Consider the following 16658-nt stretch of genomic DNA (forward strand, 5'->3'; position numbering starts at 1 on the left):
TCATCATACACATCATCTTCATCATCACTATCATTATCATAATGATCACCATCATCTTCATCCTCATCATCATCATCATCATCATCATCATCATCATCATCATCATCATCACCCAATCACTATAATCCTCATCATCATCATCATCAACGTTGTCTTCATCATCATCATCAGCATATCCATCACTATCATCTTCATCATCATCATCATCATCATGATGATGATCATCATCATCATCATCACCCCATCACTATCACCATCATAATGATCACCATCATCCTCATCATCATAGCTAAAAATAATAGAACACAATAAAAGACTACAATGCAGCATAAAGATATAAAATAAAGCAATAACAAACATTTGTTTAAGCTAAATAAACAAGGTCACAACAACGAAAAACTTCTGTCAAACAGAAACTCCCCAAACACTTTTAAAAGAGTTGAGGTAACAACAACTGATCATTGTTATGTTAAGGCAGACATTATTTGATTATCTTGTATAGTCTCTTTGGTAATTGCTGGACATTTTCAGAGAGATCTTTTTCAGCTGTTTTAAAAAAATAAAATAAACAGGCAGTGCAATAATACTAAATAACTAAACTAAAATTATTTTTTTCATGGTCTACTATTACATGCTTCCATTCCACTTGACGTGCTTGTAGATTATATTTATGAGACTGCAATTTTTCATTTCTTGACAGTAACAGATATTGTATGCCATAAAAGGTCGGTGATCTTAAAAAGATCAATCAGAATTGTATTATTAAGGGACTTTTATCCTGCAAGTCCCAGGATTTGAACCGCAGGGACTGTTTCAGTTTGCTGTTGTCAACTCTGACAGACAGCATGATAGTTTAAATCAGGCTGAGGAAAACTCCACCAGACTCCCAATCCAGCAGGTTGTGGTAATGAGAACACAAAACTTGCATTTAGAATTATAATGTCATTTTGATACAGACTAAACTCCAGTGGTAACTCCATCATAAAAACCTTTTCCAGGAAAAAAACAAACCCTGATGAGAGATTGCTGTAAAATCTCTGTGTTAATGCATAACAGAAAGAACAAAGCTAAATGATAAGAGCCTGCAATTATCAAATTTAAACGCCATAAATTGTCAGGTACTGTACATCCAGACACAGAGTTAATATCAGCCACAAAGTCATATAAACTGCTTTCTTTAAACATTAGACCTCTGTTAGAAAAATCATTTAAAAATAATGGCTTCTTATCTGACCATAATCTTGATGTTATGTTTTTAATCGAAATATGGTCACATGTTACATTGCAAGCAGGATTAATTGTCCAGATATTTGTGAATACACAAATGCATCTTTCTAGGAGACAGCATATGCATATGGCTTTGAGATAGAAATGTTTTGGAACCAAGGATATCCAGTGATATCGAGTATGACTTCAACACGCCAACCAGAGGAGGTAGGCTGCAGCAAAACAAACATGGCAGCACTGGTTTTAGCTGGCATACCCTCTATTTCTTTTAGAAAAACAAGCAGAAGGATGCAAAATTTTTTTGCTTTGGTTGACGGGAGGATGGTTATGCCTTCCCCCAAATAGATTTGGTAAGAGTTTGATTTATCAGTTAACTCCGCTAGATGTGAAACAAATCAAGCCTCTTCTGCTGTTGTGATTGGCTAAAAACTTGGCATGGAAGCCATGTATCCAATCACCTAGAAGAATTGTACTGAATGTCCCTACCTTTTGCAAACACTTTCTACAGAAGCCTTCCCAGATAGATATGTGCAGTTCAATTTGAATTCTACAGGGTATACACAGTAAAATCTGGCTTATGCCAGGTTAGGTCACATGTTGCATGCCACCTAACTAAGTGGCAACTTTATTTAAATAATTACCAAAGTGTAATAGGTTATTTCTGGGCCTATTTGACTACAATAATTGGCTCTTTATGTTTGAACTGTGGTCTTGAATATTTACAGGCCTATATTTAAAGATGGTGCTACTGATACCTTTAACCTCATTTAGTCTTCTAACTCCACTCTGTAGGCGAGTTGTTGGTTAACCTTTATTTTATAATTTCAGACATGCTTGATTCAATTGCTCCAATTCAAGTGAAGGTCATTTTTGAGAAGAAAAAGTCTGTGGGGAAGCGCTCCACCAGTCAGAACTAAAAAAGAATATTAAAAAAACGGACACAGATGGTTAAAGACTGGACTCCAGGTTCACTATACAGTAACACCTTTAAAGAGAGGCTCTGCAGATATAACTAACAACTGAAAAATGCAGGAGAAGGCCTTGGAATCACAGAATCACATTTTGCATCCAATCCTACATAAAATTGTGTCGGATGAGGTTTTGGTGTTTAGCGCTCATTGTGAGTCAATAGGGATGGACACTTCATAGATGGACAGTTCATTGGCATTTTTATGTGTCTGACAGGAAGAGAGTCACGGTTGCAAAGTGAAACACACCTGCTATGGGGCAAAATACAAACAATTGCATAAACAATTGCACGGTAAAACAGATTTGGTTTCACGCAGTGCATATAAAGCAGGCGGCAAAGATTCTTGCATTAGCAATAAATTAAACACATAAAAAAACAGAACATTTCACCCATGATAGGAGTTCAACAGGACAGAAAATGGATAACATAGTGATCCTATTTGAGTCTTGCAAAAAAACTAGGGACAGTGCAGCGAAGTGCACCTTATCACAATAACACAAAAAAAAAAAAAGAAAAAACTTCATTAAACTTCAGAAGGACAAAAAACGGTTACAGTAAAATAGTGATCCTCTTTGAGCCTCACAACTAACAAAAATGGGCAGACAGTGTAGGAACGCACAGCTTATCACTCTCCCCTCTTTATTAAATAAATAACAAAAACCTTCACACATCTCTGAAAATCACAGCTCACCGCCTCATCCAGTACCCATATAAACTGTCCCACAGCCTTTATTGCTGTGTTTTCCTTTTCTTTAAATGTAGTTCCCATTATAATTTTGATATAGGCCAATAAAAATCCTCTATCTGTTCTAGTTTATGATATGTTGCACAGACTCATAAAGTGGGGCTTTGCTTTGTAGTCATTTGTTTTGGCTTTGTAGTGGTTTTATTTTTATTTTTTATAACTTCTGATAATCTTTCCTAGTGAAACGTGGGGAATTGTTTTAATGATTGGGCACAGAGACAGAAGGGAAAATAAAGCCGTATGTAGTAGGAGCCTTTCTAAAGGAAATGCAGTCAGTGGGGCATGGAAAAAAATCGGATCGGAGATTAAAAGGTCGGAAGCAATCGTGTGACTTGGGTTGCTTCGTTCTTCTGTAAGATCATCAGCAAAAACATTAAGAAGGGCCATGCCTCATTTGCCACAGCCGACAAGTTAACAATTTCTTTGAATAATTTTAAATTTTAATAAATAAACTAAAAGAACTTAAAAGGAATCGTACAATAACTTCATAACATCTGATTTGCCAAGATTTTCTTTAGGCGACTAAAAAAAATAACAGGTGTTTATTTTTGTACCAAAGGAAGAGTCTCTAAAAGTTAAAGGTATAGTAAAGGATTTTTCTTCTTTTTCTGGGTTGATCATCAAAACAAGTCGTCCTCCTAATTGTCAATCTTTCTGGTTATATGTTATATGTTTACCTAAGGCCATCCTACGTGCTCGTCCCTATTTTCACTTACAGTATCTGTGGTGAGTCATAGTCATAGTCATAGACATAGTGAAAAAATTTTAAATCTTCTTTTGGAAAGTATGTATGAGTACGGTAAATGTAAAGTTTGTATTAGTGATGCAAGCAGCAACTTTTAAACAGAGCATGCATGAGGAGAAATGGCCTTGTGCACGCTCTTGCACGCATTTAATAGGTGTTCCCTCTCAGGAGCGAGTACAGGGTTGTGCATGTGCATTTTGTTTTTAAGTGGAGAGGGAGGGGCCTTTCAAAAACTCATGAAAATCCTCCACTATACCTTTAAAATACAGCTATAGCCATTACAGCTAGAATCCGGCTTAGTAATAGACTCATCGCTGAACCAAGAGGCAAATACAGACAGTTACAAAGTTGGCCTTCTATCACCTAAACAACATATACAGGATTAAAAAAATAATGNAGTTAAAGGTATAGTAAAGGATTTTTCTTCTTTTTCTGGGTTGATCATCAAAACAAGTCGTCCTCCTAATTGTCAATCTTTCTGGTTATATGTTATATGTTTACCTAAGGCCATCCTACGTGCTCGTCCCTATTTTCACTTACAGTATCTGTGGTGAGTCATAGTCATAGTCATAGACATAGTGAAAAAATTTTAAATCTTCTTTTGGAAAGTATGTATGAGTACGGTAAATGTAAAGTTTGTATTAGTGATGCAAGCAGCAACTTTTAAACAGAGCATGCATGAGGAGAAATGGCCTTGTGCACGCTCTTGCACGCATTTAATAGGTGTTCCCTCTCAGGAGCGAGTACAGGGTTGTGCATGTGCATTTTGTTTTTAAGTGGAGAGGGAGGTTATTTTCAAAAACTCATGAAAATCCTCCACTATACCTTTAAAATACAGCTATAGCCATTACAGCTAGAATCCGGCTTAGTAATAGACTCATCGCTGAACCAAGAGGCAAATACAGACAGTTACAAAGTTGGCCTTCTATCACCTAAACAACATATACAGGATTAAAAAAATAATGTCTCAGTAAGATCTTGAAAAACAAATTTGTGCATATTTATTTAGTAGAATTGATTCATGAAACAGTGTCTTCACTGGTCTGTCAGTCAGACAGCTGCAGATGATCCAGAACACTGCTACCCACATTCTCACTAAAACTCAGAACGTGGAGCACATCCCCCCAGTAATAAAGTCCTTACACTGGCTCTCTGTATCTCAGAGAACAAACATCTTTTATTCTATAAATCGATAAATGGCTTAACACCAAAATTCATTAAAGACTAGTTGTCAGTGTACCAATAACTCAGATCTACTGGCTGAAGTCTAGTCATACCCAGAACAAAGAAAAGAGAAGCAGCTTTTAGTTTCTATGCTCCACTAATCTGGAACAAACTCCCAGAAACTGTTAAAGTGCTGAAAACTAAGTTAATTTATATTAAAGTTTAAAACATGCTATTTAAAGTATAGTCTGACTGTGCTTTCTACACATAATTAGTTAGGGTTTGTTGTCCAAAATTCCTTAAATTTTATTACCAACCATTATTATTCATTTGTCATAATAATTTCAGTTATACAATTTTATTCTTACAGTCTTAGAACTATTTCATTATAATAATGCAACAGCTATGTCGTTTATTTTTTCTGTGTATTGTCCTTTTATGTTTGTTTTTGTAAGGTACAGCATTGTGATTTGTCTTGCTATTTAATATTCTCTATAAATACACTCACTGTTCCTCGCCTACCTAACTCTTGCATAAAATTGACAACACAGTCAAAATCTTTCAATCCCCAAAAGAAACATTTAGGTAGTAGAATCTTACCCTCAGCTTTATGTTTAGAAAGTCTCAGCAGTTAAACCATTTGTTTCTTTGACGTAACAATGCTCTAATAGTATTGTATTTTTTGTATTTCTCTCAAATTAACTGAACTTTAAGTATCACAGGATCCCATGAATACTGTCTGAATGCTTTTTGTCATTTAAGCGTTTCTTGAATAAGATTCTGCATTGTTGCATGCAAAGGGATTTAAAGTTTTACAAAAATAATAAAGTGCTAATTTGGTCAAATACTGCTTCTGCACAGTTTTCTATATTGCTGCGAAACAAATAATGACTTTAATTGTAATGATATTTGCCTTTCAATATCTTGTGAATTTTATATTGTTTCTGTGGGATTTAACGTTGAATAACCAATATAATATATTATAGAATATATCATACAGATTAAGCTTTTACATGATTAAACAGTGGCTGGCAGATCTCATACATGTTTTTTCCCCCATAAACTGCTCTGAAAGAGTTAAAAGGAAAAGTTTGTATCCTTTGTTAAGGATACAAAAGACTGTGGTATCGTTTAATAAAAGCTTTTTATGTAGACAGAGTAAAACAATTAGTAATTTGTATGACATAAAATTTTATCATTTCAACACATGAATCCATATTTCTGTCACTTTTGTCTTTTTTCTTTCCCTGCAGCCATCAGTGGGAGCAAAAGGGCAAATCCTTTATTTGACGCACGATTTAATAAAAAAAGCCTGACTCCAATTATTAGATGCTGAATCAGTCCTATTTACTCACATAATGAGAGATTAAATTAGACTTTCTTTCATTTTAGGGATTCAAAGGAATCAAAAGAACAGTGGAGACACTTTAAGTGACATGATCTTAAATTCACAGGATTCAATCAAAAAGTGACAACAAACGCATAGTTAAGGTGACGGGGAATCTTAATGCGATTGTAGCTGAAGCTCAGACAGCGAGTCGCCTCCATTAAAGCGTGCTGCGCAGCCCAGCAAGCTCCAGATAAGACAGCTGAATCTGGGATTTAGAGCTTTGGCTTATCATCATCTTCACACCACTGTCTCTCCACTAGCAAAGAACACGGCCCCTCAAATCCCAGTTTGTCTTCAGGCTGTAGGTGCAGTGAAACTGGCATGGTGTGGGGAGTAGGGGTATTAAAATATGTTACAACTCCTAATTAGGGCCTTGATCTCTTTCTGCCTACTTAAAAACATAACTGCTTTGACAAACCAGCATGACTTTTTCCTTCTTCTGCAGAAGCCAGGATGAGATTATGGAGGGAGGGATGGAGAGAGGGAGGGAGGGAAGCAGGGAGAGAGAGCTGTGTGGAGTACTGTTTCAGAAATAAAATTGCTTTTATTCCACCCAACATGTGTTTGGTGAGATTAAGGCATAATCTTTAAGGTTTAATAGGAACTGGTTTGTGGCCTTCCAGCTGAGGCGGAAAAAGTGGAGCATGCATGCATGTATGCTCTCACTAAATCCTGTTTATTGAATTATAAAGAACCTTAAAGGATCAGGAGTGTGATGCATACATTTAAATATTTTATGTGATGTTGAGGCGTGTCTTCAGGTAAGTATGAAATGCTTTAAAATGTTTCTGTTTTTTTGATAACTTAAATCAGTTTAATTAATTTCAAAATAAGTACACACCGTGTGGTATAGAAGATTGGTTTAATTATTCAGTGCAAGGTGCAGTATTTGAATATTTCTTTCTATATACATTTAATTAAAATATACCAAGTTGTTTATCTTTAATGATAAATCTATGAGTCTGTATACTAGTCTGTTGTTTCCCCTACTTCTTTAACAAACAGAAATTATTTTTCAAACTTTCTTAATCTATTATATAGAATAAATGTTAGCTTGTCATGGGTGATGTACTCATCATCCTAACCCTAACATGCTAGAATTGTTTTTTTTTTTAGTATGGGTTTCTGAGATCTACAGTTTTTTTAAAAAGCAGTTGCAACATCTATAAATGCATAGGAAAAATGTAATGAGCTTTTGAAATTATGACTTTGTAGAATACATAGGTGCATAATTTATCACTTATGACACTATAAAGGAAACTCAATATACAAATACATGTTTGATGAGATTTTGATGAGTTTTTAGGTCAGTTTTAAAGCTTTGGAGATAAAGCTTGTATCATATTAATATTTTCTATTTCAGTTTGGTTATGTAAAATCTTTACCTTGCATCTACATACCAAATGTAAATTTGTTTTATACAAGTATTCTAAGGAGCCACCCACCTATCTAGTTAGCAAATGCATTTTACAATCCCCCCAAAAAATGAAAGCTAGAAATATATGGAAACATTTTCATATAAATATAGGAGTTTTAAGGAGTTATCTCAACCAATAGGAACTAATGTTGATGTCATTATTGGTAATATGTATTTATCAGACCTCTATCTCTTTAACATAGTTGATACCATTCTTAAACTTACTATATTGATTACATATGTCCCAAAATATACATCTACTCAGTAAAAAAACAAACAAAAAAAACAAGATGCATGATAATGGGTTGGCCTAGTGGTTAGAGCAGCTTGTGCTCTGAGAAGGTCACAAGTACCCAGTTTGATCCCCACAGACTGCCACTCTGGGTTCCTGAGCAAAACCCTTAACCTCAAACTGCTCCCTGGGCGCCACACAATGCCAGCCCACTTCTCCCCTAGGGGATGGGTTAAGTGAGAGTGAATTTCCCCATAGTGGGTCAGTAATGGGATTTGCATTTACATAAATGTACATTGCTCTTAAAAGCGTTAAATAATCACTTAAGGTAAAATATTAACTATTAAGAAATATTTAGAAACTAATGTGAGAAATAAACATTTTGTGTAAGAATCAACATTAAAGAATCCAAAGTAATCATGAGAATGCCATCATAGCTTATATCTGGCATTATTCTCCAACATAAGAACATGCTGAAAATCCCTAACCTCAATTTATGTAATCCAAAGGCCTTGCATGAACTTTAGTTTGAGCTGTGGCTTTCAAGAGGTATTTGGAAGTTAAAGTCTCAGATCAGATCTGAACAGATTAGAATTACGAGTTGGAAGTCTGGGAGGGGTGGATATGAGGATTTGCACCGCTCCACGAGACGGCCCTGTCAGTGATAAGTTATACTGAGCCACGGGGTAAGAGGATTGCCTGGACTAATCCGAATCAAAAGACATACCATGTGAATTACATCCCGAAACAGGTTCGCTTACAAAGATTAGAAGCCTGCATGTAAATCCTGTCATACTCTACTTGGCGCTGGAAGATGAGCCTGAAAGAACAAACACAAACATGTGCTTTGTACCCCACTGCTGCTTGCTGGCATTGGGTCTGCTGCAGAAATCGGTGGCTTCCTTGATCGCAGCTTTTTTCTCTGTGTTCTTTAGAAGATTAACTGTCCATTGAAAAGACAATTTAGGCCAGACATACTAATAACTCACACAACCTCCAAGACAGTGCTTATACAGGAGGTTGAGAGGAACCATGCACGAGTGTGCTGACACCCCATAGAGCATCCTGCATGTTACATACTCCCATCCTAACCCTCAACATTCCTCCCTCCTAAAACATCTCTAAGATAACCTCTGGTTCAATGAAGCATTTGTTTCTCTTCCCGTCTGACATGGACGATTTCATCACAGCATCTGGCAGCAAGTTGCTGTTGAGATGTCAAAGTCTCTTACTTTCCTTTGCCATGACAGGAGAAAACACTTTTTAGGTCAATCCGCCCTCCCTTTCTTTCTCTCTTACCTCTGTGTACGCATTGAACAAACAAGGCTTGTATCCCTGGCACAGAATGCTTCAAAGAGCACATGTCTGCTGGGACTGTGTGTGAAATCTAGAACAAAATTGGCTGCTTAGCTTTGCACTTCAGCCAGAGTAAGCTCATACAAGCAATGCAGAATTCTGGGCAAATCTGTATATCATGCAGGGCAGACTATATGGCACAAACTCCCTCACTGCAAAAGGTGTAAACATTTTATTGCCTTAGAAAGACAGAACTGCAGTTTCATAAATTACCCTTTACAGATAGTATGGGTAATAACACAAAGTGATGTCAGAAGCTTGAGTTACACGGGGTTATAACTCCTGATAAAAACTGATGACTTTCCCTGTTAAAAGTAGGGAGTGAATGCGCGGGCCCGCAGTGTATATAAGGGAGATATACTAATATCATTACCCTACACTTCAAGCCTTGCAGGAATGCAGTAAAGCAAAGCTATTTTGTTGCAGATTGAGTGGATGTAAATGCTTTAGGGCACGGTGTAAATGGGAAGCACTGAGACGAAAGCAGTGGGAGCCGACGCAAGAAAAACTATCAACCGGGTGGTGCAAAACTCTCTGCAGCGCTATGAAGCATGCCGAATAGAGGTCTCTCACTGCACTATAACGGCTCATAAAGCCACAAATGGTATTTCCACTTCATTCAGTCTCAGGGCCATGTTCCAAGGAGCTCCCTCAACGATGGAATTGAACCCATTAGCAATCGATTAAAGAACCAGCAGGCAGTCACAGCTCCCGCCTGCGGCTGGAGGACAGGGTCTGGCCGGGGAGGAGGGGGCCCTTTGCCTAGCATAGTTGCCTTGAGGATTGAGGTTTGAATCTTTGTTTATGCAGAAATAGTGGCCAGAACATTAACCTTGGGTAACACCCCAGAGGTGCAGATTAAGACATTGAGAATAGATATTGCATTTAGGTCTTTGACTGACACCTCATGTCGCTGCAAAGATACAAGACTATGCAGGGAGAAGGCATCGCCCACAGGACACCTGCTACTCCTCAAAACATTATAAGTTATGCATCTGATAAGCATATTCATGAATCTTATCGGGCGTTGAGCGGTGGATGTTTACTCAGACCATGAGATATGAATGACGAGCAATTTGACCTTTGGAAGCTGAGAAGAATTTAAATCAACTGACCTCGAACCAATCCATAAAATGATATGGAATGGAAAATGGAGTCATAATGTTGCCTCAGACCAAGAGCAGCTCAACAATTATGAACTAATTTGACACACAGGGGCGGGTTAATGTTGACAAATTGATATATGATCAAAAGTATTTAAAAGACAAAACACTAGAGTTTCACACATAAACGTCATAAAGCATTTATTTCTGTTAAAAAAAAATTAAACCCAGATCTCCAGTGTTACAATATTTGTTGAGAAAAAAGATTTTTTTTTCTCAACAAAAAATAATTAAGACTATTTTATGGCCAGCTCCTACGCAGCCGTTGAAGAAGAGCAGCTGTTCTGACAGTATCCATCAGGCAGTCATTGACACTCATCACTCCGAGGGTAAGCCACAAAAGATCATCTCTAATCAAGCTGGCTGTTCACAGAGAGCAGCAGTCAAGCATATAAATGGAAAGTTGAGTGGAAACAAAATCTGTGCCAGTAAAAGGTGCACAGGGATTGGTGCAGCGTGGAAATGATTATCATTTAAACCCTTTTCAAGGAGATTCACAAGGTTTGTTTTGCAGAGGAAATCAGAGTTTTAAGAGCCAACTTACAAACGGACTTATGGACATTATTGCTTCAAGCCACTTCTGAACCCAGGACAACATTAGAAGATCATACAGACGATCGGCTATGGAGAATAAGAATTGGACTGTTGCTTAAAGGATCAAACTCTACTTATATATTAGTAAATTATAAATTTCATTTGGACATCAAGTTTATAGTCTCATATACGAGTGAAAAAATAACACAACTAAAACAGCTTCAGGTCCAAAATTTAGTTTCCACGCACAATGAGGACCTATAATGTTATCAAATGATGCTTGCCCATTGAGTTTTTTGAAGTCCAAAGTCGGCTTTACTGTCTACTTGGAAATTTTAGACCATTTTATGCTTCCTTCTTTGATACAGCTTTATTGAGATGTGGATTTAATTTTTAGGAAGTAAGTAAGCTTGATGTTATTGTGGTTGACTGGCCAGGAAACTACAAACTAACCTGACCCAAAATATTAAAGATATATATATATATATATATATATATATATATATATATATATATATAAATATTAAAGATATATATATACTTATATATGTATATTCAATGGACATAAGGCTGTCATCTTTAATTCTTGGTTATGACCTTTGTCTGCGTGGGGCTCATAACTGACATTTTCAATTACACTGCAAACAAGTTATCAATATGCATGGATTTCCCAGCCAATATCAGAGCAAACACAGTCGTTTGGAGAGCTGAGTCTGTCAGGGGAGAGAAACAGGGCAGACATGTCAAGGTCAGGATTTTGTTAATGAGGGACGGGCCGCTGAATAATTGAATGGGGGGAGCAGTATCGACTGTTGAAGCAGAAGCATTTAAAGCGCTGGCAATCGTTAAGAAAAATCCTCCCAGCACTTTATGTTCCATGGCAGTAATTTATGCACGGGCATCCAGGGGGGTGCCCTATGGTTCACAGGACTGAATGCGCAAAGCAATGAGTGGATTAGCCAAGCACACTTTAGAGACAGCAGCCAAGCGTGCAAGTCATTCCTCTGGATGAAGTGACAGCTCTGGCAGTGCAATTATAATTCAGCTGTGCATTTTTAAATATACAGACAAAGGAGGCTCTGAAAATCTGCTCTGTGTGAACGGAAAGAAACCCAACTATGCTTGAAATGCAGAGGGTGAAAATTACCATTATCAAGTTTTCTTTTCTTTTTCTTTTTTTTACAGTTTTATGTCAAGATTCTATAGTTATACATATTCAAATTTTCACAAATCAACCCCCCCACACACACACACCCCAAAAAAAACAACAAAAAGAACACATGTTTTTTCCCACAAAGTTCCATCAAGGACGTGACAACACTTGGAGATGATATTGCAGTCATCTGTTTTTTAAAAGTTCCTTGAAGATGTCAATCTTTTGAGGGAAAGTGTCTTCAAAGGGATGGATGGATGGATGGATGGATGGATGGATGGATGGATGGATGGATGGATGGATGGATGGATGGATGGATGGATGGATGGATGGATGGATGGATGGATGGATGGATGGATGGATGGATGGATGGATGGATGGATGTGTACTCATTTCCTGTGATATTTGGCCAATGAAAATAAAATCATTACATATTAATTACATGCTAGTAAAGGAGAACAACAACTCTAGTTTTTCCTAATGCTTGCATTGTTTTGAGCACAATCTCCCCCATTTTTAATCCTCAGCAAGAGCTGCTAAAGCTGTTGTTGTTGCAGCAACATACTCGAGCAGTTCTCAGGCCTTTAAGCTGGCACCCCTCTCTCCTCTCAGTAGGCTAGCAGCTTTTTTTGGGGGGGGGGCTTAATCCCTCTATGTAATTACTGCTCCCTGCAACAGCCAGACCATCTCTGTGTAAATCAGATTAGCTGACCTAAATCGCTCTCGTTTCTCTCTACTGCATCAAACAATTCCTTATCTTTGACCATAGAGCTAAACAACACCACCACTCCAACCTCCCACATCCCCCCAAAGACATGGCTTGTTTATTTGATCAGCACAGGAAAGCAAACAGTTTCTCTATGATACACAAACAGGCTGGGTTGGGCAGGGCTGGACAGGGCCGGCCCCTCTGGGTGGCCGGACAGAGGCTGAGTCATCAGGCTGTGGCCGAGGACATGCAGATAACCACCTCCATCACGTCCACAACTTTCATACATCTCAGCCATTAAAAGGGGAGGAAGCCCGGCAGACACATAAAGATGTTGCTGAGCGCTCGGTAAATAAAGGTCAGCGAACATGATAGAGATGTATTACTGCTACTCTGTGCTGCCTCCTCACCTCCTTCCCATCCAATTTATTCCTCCAGTTTTACATTTACAACTCTGAGAGCAAAGGGAGGGGGGGTGCGGGGAAGAGAGAGAGAGGAAATGCTGCTCTTCATTGGGAACAGAGACAGGCTAAAGTAAAGAGGGGGAACAAATGAGGTCTGTGATCCTGCCTGTCCCCCTCCTCTGCTCCCACCATCCCTCCCCCCAGAGCCCCAATCAGGCTGAACCACTGCTCTCAGCGCGACAGCCAGGCCTTTGTTGCTGTCTGAATGGAGGTTAAATATCCCTGGAAATCAGAGCTCTTTGGCTTTCTGGACGCATAGTCAGAGACCCGGTGCTTTTCACATGCTAATGCCGGTGTTTTTTATTTCCTTTGTAACCATGGTTAGACAGCGGTATCATGCTAAAGGGTGATGAATAAAGCTGGTGAATTTGTTTTTTTTTTTTTCTCAGCTTTTTCCTTCTCTCCCTCCCCCCAGTTTTGAGCCTCGCTCCCTCTTTTATCACCATCTCTTCGAAACCAGCCCACATTCCACCCCCCCGCCTCCAGCAAAGGGTTTAAAAAAGCACAGATGGTCTCTCCTGACCTGCTATTCATCATTGTGTCAAAAGCTTTGTCAGAATAATGCTCCCCAACATCGCTCTGAAGGATTTTATTTGCTTCTATTGACGAGGCCTGTTAATTTCACAGACGTCTCATTAGGCCTAAACCACCAATTAATTTCTTTTGTTCTCATTAAACGGCTAATTCTAAACATGAACCGTGCTGACAATGAACGCTGCTCAGTGCCAGAGCCCCAGACATAGAGTTGCTGGAGCGTGAAGCAGTCAGGTAGAGAAAATTGAAGAGCAGGAGGAAGGAGCAGCGAGACTGGCAGTAAGACGAAGAGAGTGAGAGAGGAGAGCCATGACAAAAGCTGCAGTTAATTTGGAGACACCCTTAACACCAAGCATGGATTGCAGCTCATTAACTGCTTGCAGATTTATTTAAATATTTATCTATTTTTCCTTTCAGAGAATGAAATGGCCCTCAGGCGGAAAGGTTGCAAACATCTGTTGGTGGTAACAGGCACCAAACAACCGTGGACGGCCATAAAAATGATAGAAAAAATAAATCAAAATACAAATGGTAACAAAAAATAAAAACAAAAAAGCGAAGCCTGGGAGCCTAGATAGCAATCTTGCTATTGGAAGTGTGCTTGCACTCTATTACGGCAGTGCAGGCTGTCATTATGGCCGAAGATATATGGAAGCCTCATAATATCCAGAGATTGGTAGTTTGTTAGACAGCACTGTACAATTTGCTGCAGCCTTGAAGGATCCTTGAGCCTCTCTTGACAATTTACTGAGGGGAATTGCCAGAGCGTTGCCTTTTGTCTGCTGGAGACACAGGGGCAATTATCCAGCCTCCTGTAAAGTTTCCCTTACTTTAATCTCCTGGCTGAGAGTGTAACACAGAATGGGTAAGGTTTCAGAGTGCCTCTGGGTTCTATTAACACACAACTGCTGTTTCTGCTTAGGCCCAGACAGCTGAAGGAGGGCTGCAGTCTGACAGACAGGTTTGCCCCTGGGCTTTTAGAGAGAAAACATGATTATGTCATAATGTGTTTTAAAAACAGATCCTTTTTGAAAGATTGCCTCCTCGCTTTTTTGATAGAACATGGCTGTGCTTCTGCAAGGAAAAGGGGGGGCACTGGGAATGACAGATACCTCCATACATCAGGATTTTAACTACAAAAACAACAAACATTTTTGATTTTCCTTCACAACTTTTTTCCCACTGTAGTGTCAAATTTAGGTAATGTTTACATACATGTTTTATATCCCAAATTTTGTTTAGCGTGGCTGTAAGGAGAACTACATATATCCCTGAAAGGAACACCCAAGAGATTATATTTATTGTCTTGATAAGCAAGAGTTTTATTTACTTTGTAATATACTAAAGGTCTTGATATGTGTTTATTTAATCGGAGTAATTCAATATGATGTCTCAGCTGACAAAGATAACTGTAAAACTTAAGTTTATGATTGAATGGATTGCACTGTTGCTTTGCAGGACGAAAGTCCTGGGTCCAAATCATGGTCCGTAGTCCTTGTGCAAGGAGTCTGCGTTCAGTTCAATTCAGTTCAATTTATCTATATAGAGCAACATCACAACACACGCCATCTCAAGGCGCTTTACAGAGGTTATTCAATCAGATCATGCAGTCAGGTAATTAAAAACGCTTTCTACCAGCTGAATGCATAGAGTCATTGACTTTGCAGGATACACTTCTACAATCCTTCACACAGAGCATGCATGCAATGATAGAGCAGAGGAGAAGGAGCTCCCTTTTAACAAGAAGAAACCTCCAGCAGAAGATAAAGCTGAGTGTGAGTGGCCTTTTGCAGAAGCTGACACACAAAATGACAGAAAAGCATTAAACCAAAAGGTAATGGTAAAGTAGCTCCATAGGTGGCTCTGTCAAGGACAGAAACAGTTAAGTATATAGGCCCTGAACACGTTTTCATGTCAGTGGGATGAAACTAACACATCCAGTTAGTCACAGAAAAAAAATACTATATGTCTAGGAGAGAAAAAGGAATATGTACTGAAAAACGGGCCCAACTCTGTAATTGAGGTGCTTAAATTAACAAATCCAAAGGAATGGAGAACAGAGATAGAATGAAACAGAATGATTTAAAGTGGTCCCTATGTCCTCTAGCAGCCTAAGCCTATAGCAGCATTACTGTAGTATGACTCTGGAATAAACTGAGTCCTTCTGATAGTTTAATCAAAAAGGAAAGTTTTAAGCCTAGACTTTTAAGTGTAGAGTGGTTGCCTCACGGACTCAAACTGGTAGTTGATTCCACAGGAGAGGAACCTGATTACTAAAAGATCTGCATTCCATTCTACTTTTTTAAAATTCTTGGAACCACTAGAAAACCTGAAAACTGAGAGTGAAATGCTCTTTTAGGAATATAAAGACCTGACCTCTGAGATAAAATGGAGCTTGCTTATTTAGGGCTTTACATTTGAGGAGGAGGATTTTAAATGATAATCTAGATTTAACATAAAGCCAGTGTAGGGAAGCTAAAATAGGATAAATGTAATCTTTCTTTCTCATTTCTATCAGAACTCTTGCTGCTGCTGAATCAGCTGAAAGCTTTTAACTAAAGTTTTTGGACTTCCTGATAGTCAAAAACTGCAACAGTCCACCTGTTTAAGTAAAATACATGTTTTTTTTTTTTCCATGGGCTATTTCGTAGTGTTTTCTTCCAAAGTCCAAACACATAAATGTTATTTTAGATATTTTTAAATTACCCTTAGGTTCAAGTGTACAAATGCATGGTTGTTTGTTACGTATGTCTCTGCGCTGCCCTGTGATGGACTGATGATCTGACGTCTGGAGATAGGCAACGGCTCCCCATGGCCCTGCTAGGATAAGCAGGTAAAGATAAAGGATTGATGCT

Source organism: Cyprinodon variegatus, unplaced genomic scaffold (genome assembly GCF_000732505.1).
Source record: "Cyprinodon variegatus isolate N-32 unplaced genomic scaffold, C_variegatus-1.0 Scaffold728, whole genome shotgun sequence".
NCBI classification, from domain to species: domain Eukaryota; kingdom Metazoa; phylum Chordata; class Actinopteri; order Cyprinodontiformes; family Cyprinodontidae; genus Cyprinodon; species Cyprinodon variegatus.